At 39.5% G+C, this 11,161-nt stretch overlaps 1 protein-coding gene across 1 annotated transcript in view; it reads right to left on the minus strand.

Annotated features, from left to right (window-relative positions):
• The window catches only part of ELK3 (ELK3, ETS-domain protein (SRF accessory protein 2)), a 40,898-nt gene that overhangs the window by 28,967 nt on the left and 770 nt on the right, over positions 1-11,161 (minus strand). The window lies entirely within an intron of this gene.

An 11,161-nucleotide genomic window follows, 5' to 3' on the forward strand; every position in this document is an offset into this window, starting at 1 on the left:
GTCTGGAAAAGTTGACTGTTGGCTTCCCAGGTTGCTCAGGGAATATTTTCTGCTGTCAGTCTTCTGGTCTGTTTTGGGAAGGTATTTTCTGGTATAGAGCAACACCTAAGCACATGGCTTTGAAAAGTCCAGCTGACTTTTGAAAAGACATTCAGTTCTTGTGATACATGGGAACACATTGATGTAGCCCATAACATCTGCCGTTGCCCTCCCCCCCCCCCTTTTTTTTTTTTCCTTTTCAGCTACTCTGGAAAACGTGTGTATATTTTATTTTTTTTGTACGTCCATTTACTGCTTTTGTATCCTAATTTGGGCCAACAGCACGTTCCTCTGAGCAGCGTGACGTGGGGCATTGTTAGCTTCTCATTCACGTTAGCATTCGGCTTCCTTTATTTCTGCAGGTTGCAGCCAGGAAACTGGAAAATGGGCCACAGGAAACCTGGCCTCCTACATCTGTCCCAGTTTGTAATAGCAGCTCTGGTTTTATTTTTCTAAGTGTCTCAGGTTCATTTTAACCCTTGAGGTGACTGCTGCAATAACATACGAAAGAACATGACTCTTTTGTCATCGTTTTTTTTAACCACGGTTTCTCAGTCCTAGAAATTGAGATTTTGCTAAGCCATACTGATTTTTAAATTAGACTGATACTTATATTAATAAACAGTTACGTGAGTTTTAAAAAAAACTTTTGTTGGAAATTACCAAAAACAATTCAATTCCATAATGACAAATATGAAAGAGTATAGTTAGAGAAAAATATGGAATAAGGCAGTCTCTAGCTGTTTCAGCAATATACGTTTTTAATGTAATTCTAAGGTGAACATCCGCATGGAAAGTTGAACAGCTTACAAATCCTCTAGGCCAAGTTTTCTCTTTTACATTTTACTTTCTATAAAAAATTGAAGCATGCTTGTTTTGCATTTGATTACAGAAGCAAAAGGGTGCTAATCTAGAAAAGGGACTTCTCTAGAATAACCAAAAAATCAGTCAGCCGTAACATTTTCCACTGAAAATTCATCTGTGTAACAATGAGTATATCATGAGAGATTAAAGACAACTGCCAAATCTGCCCAAATGTTTGCTCAGAAACATTTGAAAGAACAAGGCAAAAGTCTGAGTCAGTCCTCACACTTCATTTCTCAACAGAGATGCTTCAAGGGTGATAAATAGGATGTGGTTGGCAAAAAGTCAGTGATTCTGCCAGAAAGGAGGAAAAACAAATATCAATTTGTTTACTCAGAGAGTTTTCAAATATTCATCAAAGGAGATCTTACTGCTAATTTAATTGGCTTTGAAAAAATAAGCTTGCAACTAAGTGTGTAAATATACCTGTTTTAACTTTAACTTGATGCAGAACTTTCCCTGTTAAAGGTAATAAATCAAACTAATGGTGTAGTCCATACTCAGGGCACTTTAGGGAACTGTGAGTATGATACAGAACGCTGGTAATTTTTCCACATCCAGCAACCAGGACATTTCCTGCCAGAGCATCCTCCGAGTTCTTCCATTGTGTTGAAACTGCAAAAACTTTCTAAATCAGGACTTCCTCCTATTATATTTTAGAGGCGTCTTTCTGGGAAATGCAGATTCAAGTAAAAAAAAAAAAAAAAAAAAAAAACAATTCTGCAACACCACCCCAGACCATATTCTTGAGGACCATATCAATCCGTCTTTTGAACACCTCCAGGGATGGTGCCTCAACCACTTCCCTGGGCAGCCCATTCCAATGCTGGATAACCCTAAAAAAAAAAAAAAAAAAAAAAAAAGGAATTCCTGCAGCACCACCCAGTGGAAACATTAGAAAAAGTTACAGTGCCCCAGCACACAAGTTCCGATTTGCGGCAAAACTGCAGTAATATTGCCACACAAACACAGACTGGCTTAAGGACGTGCCAAAAAAGCACAGAGGGTTTTGTTGGCCGATGTATGAGGTATGCCTACTTGGCCACCCCTGCATAATAGTCTTCTCTTAACTTTCTATTCTAATTTAAAAGATTATTTACAGTAATAATTTGCGAGGTCTCCTTCTCAAGCAAGAATACCCACTGTTCTGGCTCAGCACATTTAAAAAAATAAACAGAGTCCTGTGGTTAAGAACAACACAAAAGAGACAGCAGCAAGATCTAGCAAAATATTATAGGATAACATCAAGTTCCACTGCAGAAAAGAAAGCACTCACACACATGTACACACAGTACTCGGTACATTTGGTAATACAATGTTTGCAGTTTTTAATTTTTTTAACTAAGTCAAAGAAAGGCTGAGGCAGATTTCCAAAGGAAGAAAGTTCTGCAACCTCCAAATGAACACAACAAAGGACTGGTCGCCTGCCAAGCAGAGGTGTGATGACACCGCCTCTAAAACGCCAGTGTTTTCAGATTCTCCCTAAGGATGCAGTTCAAGAAACAGTTTTAATCCTACTGGACTAAAAGCCCTTAGCAGGAGGGAACACGGCTAAGTTGCCTCCCTGTGAAAGGCTTAAAAAAATAACCTGCCCAACTATTTCTAAAGCTAGCCGTAAACAAAACGACATAAATCCGTAATGGCTCCAACCGTTCACCTTGGGACAGACGTAAAATGAATGCAGGCTCCTCACACCGCTCTCTGTCTGCTCATGTGGTGCACATCTGGGGCACGCTGGCAGCGCCCTGACTGCAAACTCAGGCACTTCTGCTTTCAAAGCCAGCCCTATATGTTTATTTTCCCCATATGACTTTCTCTCACTTTTTTGTCGGCATCAGTAGGACACAGATCATGATTATTTGACCATCCTATATAAAATTTCTGAAAGTCCCTTTGATGAATTCAGAGAAAATATGCATGAAAACAAAAAAAAAATAGCTAAAGGGGGGAGAGGATACAGCCTTCAGGAACGGTGGCTATGACATATCAAGCAATGACTACTCCCAAATGTAAATGCTTTTTCCTTATCTGTACTCCCTTCTTAATCTGAAATATTAAAATTTCCAATTTTGTGACAGCAGACCAAATGCTTTGTAACTTACACTAGTGGCTCTAATATTTTAAGTGGCGTACTAATACTGTCAGCTGTCTCAAATGTTGCTCTTAATACATTTCATATTGAGATTTTTAAACTAATCTTCCCCTCTCAACTCATGTTTCCTAGACCAGAAACTTAGATAAACAAGCAAGTCTTTTTAATACCGTGAGCAGAGAGAAGCCTGGCCAAAAGGACAGGAAATGCAGTCCTGGGAATTCTGTTCAGGCAAACCGATGTGGCTGGCAATTTCTGCAAGACCTGAAGCACAAGCAAGATGATAGCAGCCTACACTACCAGCCAGAGCTCGCCTTCCTATACACTGAATTTTCAGAATTTGCTGGATTAGCAAAATGAGCCATTAAGCTATTAAATAACATACAAGCTTACATGTATATTCTCATGTTACAAGGGGAGCCAGTCATATCCTTATACCGAAAATGGTGTAACACAATTCAGCAGATGGTAACCTACATACATACAGTGACATTATACCTGGACAATTCCTTCCCAAAAAGTTAGCGCTATTGCAATAGTCCTTGGAGCACAAGCCAGGGTGCAAATTCCTTAGTCATAAAAAATGGGCCGTTAGTCACAGCACTAGTCACGGTCCTTATTTTTCACTTTAAATGCTATTGCTTCTGTGCGTAATGGTCTTACAGTAAAAAACTACATTAAGAATCACTCTTACATGTCAAAATCTCAAAAATCTGCTATTCTCCTCCTTCGTCAGTACTAATCAAAGTTCTGACATGCATGTTTACCATGTGCTAAGCTAAACTGAAACCCAATTCTTATCTTCTGACATTATTCACTTGTCTACTACACCTACAAGAACCTGAAGGTCACACCTACACATTTCCCCTAACATCGTTCATTAAACACTGGAATACCCAACAGAATGTATCATAAAATACATGAGATTTCAGCTAACAGAAGATCTGGTTGTTACTCTCCTGCACTGTCTGTGTCCTGTCTACTTCAACTAATTCCCATGGCTGCTGTGAACTATGAAGGAGAAACTATTTTCAATGATTTTGCTGCACAGAAAGTGCCCAGACTGCCTGCTTAGAAGTGACATCAATACACCAACTGCTATGTTAGTGTCTCTGCTGCTCAGGATACCTAACAGCTGCTATTTTGATTTCTACGCCAATTCCTGGATGAGATTCCATGTTTAAGTAAAACTTAAAGACTCTGTCTCCTCTCCTCAACTTGGATGAAATTGCACAGTCCGTTTTATTGTACCCTGCTTCCAGGGAATCCATCCAGCCTTGATACTGCTCTGTTTTGGAAGCAATGCAGAGCCTCCAGTACTGAAGCAGCGGTACCGAAGGATTGCTGCAGACAGACGCTCTATACCAGCCCTATTCCACACTCACAGTTTGCTGAACTAACCACACACGCCAGTTGCTCTGAGTCTGCTCTGAGTCATCAAACTTCACAGAGGTCTATATCTAGAATTTAAACCCACATTCCCATCCCAGTTATATTAGTAGAGCATGGAAGAAATTCTCTGAAGGTAGTCAACCTTCTCCAGATTTCGCTAACAGAGCTGCAACAGGAATTTGTTCTTATTCTCTAAATGCTTTTAAAAGATTGTTTCTTCTCATGAATTACTTTTAATTGCTGGGAAGAGAGAACAGTGGTACTTGAGTCCATAAACTTTTTGCTTGTGCTGTATTGTGACTTGATACAACAGAGGCCACTCAGCATAACCACAATATAAACATTTAAAAACAGTAACACTCATTAGCATCCTTCCCCAAAAGCTTGATCTGAAATACATCTGATCAATTTTCTTCATAACATAAAAAAAGAGATGAAGAAATATACAGAGATACAGTAAAGAGGTGCTGTCACCACATTAGAGGCAAATAGATGTGTAGTAGAAATCTGTTTTCCAGATGAGCTGTCAGCTGTTTTGCAAAACGAGGACAGGAAACTTATAGGAGGACATTTGATTAAAAACATTTAGATTCTTCAGATGAAGTATATAATCCAGATAAAGTATATATTCAGTATAAAGTATATAAAACCTACTCTTTTTTGTACAACTCCAAAAGCGTATTTTACACAAACTTCTCTGCTTGTTCACTAATATTTTCAGAGAAAGACCCATCTTGTAAAATTTTATTAGCAGGACTTATTACTTAGGTTAGTGCTTAGAATGCTTTTACTGATTTTGAATAAGTGGTAAGAATCATAAAAATTACAACCAAATGATTCATTACATAATTTAACAACAGCTAAAACCAAAAGCCAATGTGTAAGATCTAAGTTTTCCTTTCCTAGTATCTCACATCACCCTCAAGTTAAGATCCACAAGATAAAAAACATATTTACTTTAAAGCTGGAGAAACTAAGACAAGGTTGTTTGCATGAGAGCCAAAATACATTAACATGTAGTAATCAGTATTTGCAAAGATTATCCAAGCTATATTCTGTCTTCAAATACCGAATAGTAAATTGGCAAGTGAGACACAGACATGATTGAAATGACTCTTTGACGTGGGTCTGGAGGAAGCTGTAGAATGGGCAGTATCCTTCACAGGCTCCTGACACTGCAGAATTTAGAGCAAGGCTATGGAAGACTAAGGAGGACTTCCACAGAGCAAGCAAGAGCTACTCCAATGCCTTTTAGTTACATTCAAGGCCTAAGCAAGCACTTAAATGTTTGCAACATACAGTTAAGTCTCACTGTATTAACAGAAGTGCTGACACACTCAAAAATAAATACATGCCTAAGTGCTTCAAAACATGAAAACAAAGTAAGTTTGTGGCTTCCTACAGAAATTTTTCTCCTGAAGAGCCTGAGCTTTATCTATCCGCTCAGATGTAGACAGAGCACATGGTATAGCATTTAGAAACCTTTCTTTACATAGTTGATGACATTTATCTTAAAGGTCCGTAGGTGTCATCACACTAAATATTTAGTCATTCAGTACACTGTGAGATATTAACCATTAATTACACTGATCAACAATTTCAGGGTACTTTTTGGTACTGCAAAAACTATCAGGGTATTCATACAAAATTAAAAATGCAGAATGACTACATGGCTATCAATTTGCATTAAGTTAGCTGGTAGATAGTGCCTTAGTGATATTTTCATATCAATGCTCATGGCAAGCATTTTCTTTAGTTTTTGGTTTTAGAAAAGCAGCAACTCTCCTTCAAAAAGCTTTTGAATTAAAATTCACTCAACAGCAATCCCTTAAGAATTTGAATTCTGTTAGAATTACTGGCATACAAAACCACAGTGAGGTAAAGGAAGTTTTAAGGACAAAGATGCGTTTTCTTTTGGTGAAGTGCACAGATAAGACGTACTTCATCTGCTTTGTTTCCATACGTACAGCCTTGTATTTTGCAGTGCGGTGAGCTCAACTTCCTGTACCTACACCTTGACATTCTCCTCAAAAATCATGACTAAGTCCTTAATCATTCATTATTCAACAAAATACTTCAACATGAGAACACACATATTCAGTCTTTCAAGAGCTCTCAACAGCCTCCACAATATTAGTTGATTCATTTAACAAGCCACAGACCAAGTAAACATCTGTCTAATGATTCAAGACTGTGAGATTCCCTATTGTGGGAAACTCCGAGGAGAAAGCCACGGTGAATCAGTCAGGAGATACACAGGGCAACATGATTTTCAAAGGCCCCTAAGTGATAGCCTGTTGCATGAACCACCGGGTGTGGTTACAAAAGACACACAGCAGCTCCAAACCAACACCACTCTTTGAAACTGGCCTGGGCTAACAGTGTCCTATAATCAGTGTCACAGCTCTAAGATGGATTCAAGCAGCAGCATCCAGGCACGCTGCACGCTGGAGCCACTGCCACCAGAAGAAAACCGTGGACTGGGAAGCAGTTGGAATTGCACGCTCCAGTCCAACCTGCCATATCCTTGTGGGAAGTACTAGCTAATTTATCAGTTCTTTACTATCGTAGATTATTTAGTCCTATGACAGAGGACCACTCACAGATAATTGTAACTACATAAGCATATGAATTTTATATGATGTCACCAAGAAAGAACGGCTAAAATAACTTTTTTATAAATACATGCATCACAAATTTACTGTATGCTGGTTCTTCCCAGCCTCATCCCCCTTTCCCTTATCCTTGATAGTCAAATGACTTTTTATTTCAGCATCTTTTTCTTTTGTTTTCTGAAGCAACATGTTGTCATGTGATTGCAGTCCCAAGGCAAATATTTGTCCTTGCTATAACAGCCGATGGACCTTAGTGTCCCTAAGCATCATATAGACCTGTCTTCCTACATGTAAACATATGACCCTCAGAGCAAGCAACAAGCTCCATGCACCTTGGTGAACCTGCAAAATTACTTTCATTCTGAGCCAAGTCCTCCAGAACAGATTTTTAAACTACAGAAGACTTCAGTTTCAAGTCCCTTGAGCTGTAATACCTTCCCATACCTTCCCACCTGCACCACAACACACCCTGAGGCTGGCCTCCATCCCAAGAAGGGCATTACAATGAGAAGGTAAAGTTTACATAATTGGACTTCAGACACAGCAACGGGGAATACTTCAGTCTTTAGAGTGAGGTATTTGATTTGTTTTCATGATTTAAGTTTAATGAAATAACATTAAGTAACAGGAGCAAAGAACCACTGTAAATCAGTGAGCAGTGAGAACTGCTAACAAATAAACAAACTAGGTATTTGTTTCTACATATGAAAGCGTCCATGTGGGCAGTGGTTTACAAACAAGGCTGTGGCTGAGATTGTGTTGCTTATTTCAGCTGTTGCGTCTAGGTGGAGTTGCTGGTATCTGAAAGGATATAAGCCTGTAGGTTTTTCCTGTTTTAGGAACAACTCATGGACATGATTTGGAAAATCAATATATAAGCAATTTTTATAATATCTCATGCAAGACAGTATATATTCTTCTCACGCAATTTTCCATTTCATAAGTTAAAACAGGCAGAGAATAAAATCATACTTACAACAAAAACCCCCTTAGGTTTTTTTTATTATTTGAGCGGAAACCATCACGCACTATTTGATATTTGGATTTATTTTTTTTTCTGTTCCAAACAGAACTGCTGTATTTTTAACACATCTATGGATTACCTCTCATTCACTCTTTCAAATACACAGAACATACAACCAGTACACTACTACTACTACATCTGTTTTTCTATGAGGACATCAAGATGTTTTTACTTATGCTGAGTGAATACAATATATGAAATTTATATAGTGTAGATAGACTATATATATCTGTATGTATGAATGTGTGTGCTTCATCTACACTTGTCAAGGGTTAGGCTGGGCTGGCCACTAAACAAACGACAGATGTTCTCTATTAACCCCTCTCCCTTCCCTAAAAGGGGAAGGGAGAGGGAATAAGGGAGAGGAAATTATGGGTTGGAAAAAAAGCCTAAACCAGCTATAATGAAATATTAACGATTTAAAAAAACATTAATAATATTAATAATAATGAAATATATACAAATATAAACAAAACCAAATATCAAGCTCCCAGGATGATGATCACGTGACTGGTAAGTACTGGGACTGGACTCAGTGACTGATGGGAAGTGGATTTGGGAACTGGATTCAGGAAGGCACAGATTGTAATCAAAGGCAGAAGAGCAAACAAGATGCCAGCCATCAAAGAAAAGACAATTAACCCCTTTGATCCCTCAGCTTTTTATACTGAGCATGATGCTCACGGGTAGGACGCCCCATTGGTCAGTTTTGGGTCACCTGTCCTGTCCACTGCTCCCCACAGGTGCGACCCTTCCACTTCCGACCCTCCAATATGGCACATAACAAAGTTAGCTGACTTTGGTTGTTAGGGGAATAAGTAGAAAAAAGAGCCTCTCTACATAGCACTCCTTGGCATTAATATAAACATCAGATATTATCACTCTGGAGGCAGACAGTGCCTGAAAACCATACCGTTAATTTCAGAGAGCACAGTCAGTTAGAAGAGACCTAGCTGAAAAGTAAAATTACTGGAAACAAAATTGGTTTTGTTCTATCTCAAACCAGGACAACACTGCTTCAGCAGATGGCACAGTGAAATTCCAGCAATATTTAATGCAATAAGTTAATGTCCATGTTTCAAAGAGAGATAATCAGAGCTAGGAAACACTCTTCAGTAAGTTTTCATGTTGTACACCACATTAACTGTTCCACAATATATTCAACAGATGTTTTAACCTTATGCCCAGTAATGCACCTATGTCTCTAAAATTTGGAATTTTACAAAAGGAATAAAACTCCAAAACTGGAAAACAACTTTTACTACCTGATGACTACATTTGATTGAAACACAGATTAGGCATTTTCTGGTTTACATACTACTCTAAAAATTCTTCTCTGCCCAACTAGGACATCAAGAGGCATCTGTGTCTGGAGATCGTGTCACTAATCCACTAATAAAAGTCCTCTGTAAAGTGATGTTCATGAAGAACTTTTCTGTGCAGCATGGACATAGGAAGTACAGGAAACACTGAAGATCCTCAAAGGTAAACACGTGGTATGCTGCAATTAGTTCTCCATACAAGTACTACTTTTTTTCACAATGTTTGCTTGTTTAATGCTATCACATGACAATTCAAGTAAGTAGCTAAGTGTTATTTCCTATTACATGCAATCTTATGCATACTTTTTGACATTTCTTGGTTATAACCAACTTGCAAGCAAGACCCCATTTTCTTTGTTTGCTCCAGACTTTTTTGTTTTTTTGCAAAAATGTCATTAACTTCTAATTTAAATTAAAGATCAGTAAGTGCATGGCAAAAATCTTTTGAATTCTGAACACAGACTTTTTTCATGACCACTATGAAAAGAAATCATCACAAAATAATGACACAAACCTCTAAGTGATATGTACAAAATAAATATCAATCACTTGGAAATTAAATATGTAAGGCATCAATACACCAAGGTTATGTGAGTGAATATACTTTCCAAACATGCCCAGCACCTCAGTATCTTGGCTCAAGAGTCGTTTAATCATTCAATTACATACAATTGTCACAGACGTTTGTAGTAAAACAGACTTCTGTTCACCCCATTTCTGCACTTCACCCTACAAAACTATTTATGCATAAACTACATTTAATCTGAAATAATCAAAAAGCTGTACGAGCAAAAAACATGAGATGAACCATGACTTTTCTGCTTGAAGTTAAATGCAACCATTGACTTTTGAAGTTGAGAGTCCGCCTGACCAAAAAGATGCTGCATTGTATAAACTTGTCTCAGCGCTACACCCCTAAGTAAATAAAGATGTAAGTTGTCTCCCTTTCAACTGCAATGTTAGAAAGGCTGACAGGGCTTCACAAAACCCTCCTGTGTTAGAGAACGGAAACTCCTAATGAGATTAGTTGGTGTGTGTGCAGACATTACTTAGCCATGACTAAATGGGCTCTCTTCCTGCAGCCAGTGGAAAATTCAGGGAACTTTTTCCCCCTGCAGCATCAGAGTCTCTCTAACCTTCAGCAAAGCCAGATCCAAAAACAACTCTCCACTTACTCTCCCTTTCTCTCTCTCTCTCTATTTTTTTTCCCCTTCCCTTACAAACATTTTTAGTGTTTTTTTCGGTTGGTCGTGGAAACTCTCCACGTCGGCCAAGGGGTCTTGGGGCAGGAGGTGCCTACGAAAAGCGGGGAGGGGGAGGGCCGGGGAGAACGCAGAAGACTACAAAGGAAACTGTAAAAAAAAAAAAAAAAAAAAAAGGAGCAAATATATAAACCTGAGAGGGAGAAAACCACAGAGTTTCTTTGTGAGCTGCAGTGACTCATTTTCAAGATGTTGTCTGCTGCCAGTTTCAAACCGGAAGCGCATGGCAATTAGTCTTGCTGTTTCCAGACAAGCCAGAAACTCTCCCGACACTTAAGCCCCTTCTGCAGTTTCTGCAGGAGCCTTCCCTTCCCTTCCCCCCGTCCCTACGTCTCCTGCCCCCGGCCCCGCAGCGGCGCCGGGGACCCCGCGGCGCCCCCCGCCGCCCTGACAGGCACCCGGGCGGCCCCCGCCGCCCCAGTCGCCGTTATCGTGACATGCCGCTCGTAGGGGACGGGCCCGGGCGGCCCCGACGGCCTGACACCGCCGGACGGGGCTGAGGGGAGAGGCAGGATACGACCCGGCACCGCCGAGGGGGCTGCGGGGCGGCG

This window comes from Calidris pugnax, unplaced genomic scaffold (assembly GCF_001431845.1).
Source record: "Calidris pugnax isolate Ruff unplaced genomic scaffold, ASM143184v1 scaffold44, whole genome shotgun sequence".
NCBI classification, from domain to species: domain Eukaryota; kingdom Metazoa; phylum Chordata; class Aves; order Charadriiformes; family Scolopacidae; genus Calidris; species Calidris pugnax.